This window comes from Octopus bimaculoides, chromosome 3 (assembly GCF_001194135.2).
Source record: "Octopus bimaculoides isolate UCB-OBI-ISO-001 chromosome 3, ASM119413v2, whole genome shotgun sequence".
Classification (NCBI taxonomy): domain Eukaryota; kingdom Metazoa; phylum Mollusca; class Cephalopoda; order Octopoda; family Octopodidae; genus Octopus; species Octopus bimaculoides.
In genome coordinates this window covers 76,774,865-76,777,364 of record NC_068983.1, presented here as the reverse complement: position 1 = coordinate 76,777,364, position 2,500 = coordinate 76,774,865, and positions in this window count along the sequence as shown.

Here is a 2,500-nt window from a genome sequence, read left to right as displayed (position 1 = left end):
TTACTGGTGAAGAATGTACGCTTTTGTTTGCTATCTTGTATTCTAATTAACATATTAATATTTAGCAAAAGGAATAGGACCAGTAGAGACGTCTTATAAATAAATGTTACAAATGCCAATCGCCTAAAGAAAGATACATTTACATACGTATAATCCATATAGAAGTCTTGTTTCGGTAGGTCGGGAATTCAGGTTTTATCTATCTCCATGCCTTTTGAATATCAAAAACCTGAGGTCATCACCTTCAAGAGACCCACCAGACAAGAGCTGTATAGCAGTGACTAAGCAATTCTGGGTATGAGATCTTGGGACCATGGTCAGGAAACTCCCCGGATGTCAACTCAGTTGAGTATTGTTGAGTTAATCTGAAACCAAACGAAGCCGCTAGAAATCTAACATCACGATCAGAGTTGAAAAATACCATCAAAGAGCTGGACTGTGGAGGTAACACCTGAATTGTGCGAAACATTGTGCTTATCAATGTCCAACATAATTGACGCTGTGATTCACAACAAAGGACAACATATGAAATAGTGATTCTGTAAGGACCTCTTAAAATATTATATCAGAATTTGGGAAAGATGTTAATTTCTTACTGATTAAATAGTATTTTCATCGGAAATATTCGATCTCTTACTTATGTAGTAAGTCTTCCATTCTGACCATACATATATGTGTTCACGTGCGCATGTATCTACATATGTGTGTTTATATTCAAACGTATATACATATATATATATATATATATATATATATATGTATGTATATATATGTCCGCATCTTCCACCAGCACAAATAGCTCTCCACACCATAAATTTCGGAACATTTCTAACACTTGGGGTAATGTGGCGAGGATTGTCCCTTCCCTTAGGAGGTCGTCTCACATGTCTGCAAAATGCATAAAATTGTGACACCTGCGTTTACTCCAAAAAGATAACTCGTTTCCATTGTTCGACAAAAATGCCAAACGATCAGTCATGATCTTGTACGACTGTGCTAGCTAAAAACCTTGTCTTCTTGCGGTAGACCAGATTGAATAGTTTAATACCAATAACCACGCCTTGAATAGCTTCGGTAGACTTTCTGAGAAACATTTTGGCCGTTAGAATAATAGCATCGTCCATTCGCTTGGTGGTGGACTTTGGGCGAGCCGTGTTGTTTATTGACCCTGAAACAATTCTCAGTGCCAGTTTCAATCTTTCACCAATTCGCCGAGTACTGTATCATTCTTCGCACAGAATTTTTATTTGAGAATGGCTTTCCGACAAAATTATTTACAACGAAAGGAAAATGATTAACAAGGATTAGTGTCAGCTTATCAGATATTAGGTGTCAGTCAGCGTACATCAAGCAATCAGGGTTGAATAATCATGCAGAAAACACTTTACAACTGAGTGATAAGACAATAGATTTGAACGATCGACTAGTGATTAAAAACAGATCATTAGGATGAATTCTTGTTTATAAATCAGTAAGTTATCCATTCTGGGCATATATACACACAAAGATGCATACACACGCAAACACACACACACACACACACACACATTTATTTATATATATATATATATATGTATATATATATATATATGTGTGTATGTGTGTGTGTGTGTATGTATGTGTGTGTGTGTGTGTGTGTGTGTGTGTGTGTGTGTGTGTCTGTGTCTGTTTGTGTGTGTGTGTATAGGTTGCGTAATTGTGCTGGGATGGCTTGTAAGTTCGAAAACTGTGAATAACATCCACTAGTTGACATCACGTCAGATCTTATTCAATCGGTATTGTCTAGGTGTATGAAATTTGCCAAAACGGTTGTTTTAGATAATTATATCCTCGTTCGTGTTCGGATATCATGCACCAAGGGAGTTCTTTTTATTTTTGTTTTAACATAACTCAGGTAATCTTAGATTGTGGAAGGGATATAACTCACCTATAATCTTCAAATGAACAAGTTGTATTTTGGACAATTTACTTAAAACATTTAGTCATAAAACAATAACTTCAGTAGCTTTTGTTTAGTTTCTTGTCTGATGTGTTCGGTCAGCATACGAATTATATATGATTTGATTAAAAATCTTCACACACATACTGCCTAGAACTAAACCAATGGGATTGTAAGTCAATTTAGATATATTTTTGTAACTCTAGTGACAATTTTCAGATTTAACTAAGCCTCAACGTGTATTTATTCGGACAAATACCATGTATTTAATTTCCATTTAAATATCAAGGAATATTGGAAGCGCTTTAATAAAAATAGCCGAATGAAGATCGTGTCTGTTTTAGTTAATGGCCATCACTTTATGTTTGCCTGGATTTCTCCACGCCGCTTTTTGGCTATTTGAAGTTCAGATTTAATGACACAAAACTAAATGATGTAACAGAATTATTTAATTACGTTCGCCAGTGACAAAGCCATTTTATGATATAAAAGTAAGTTGAAGAATGTCAATATGACTGTGTTTTTGTGCATATATGTATATATATATATATATATATATAT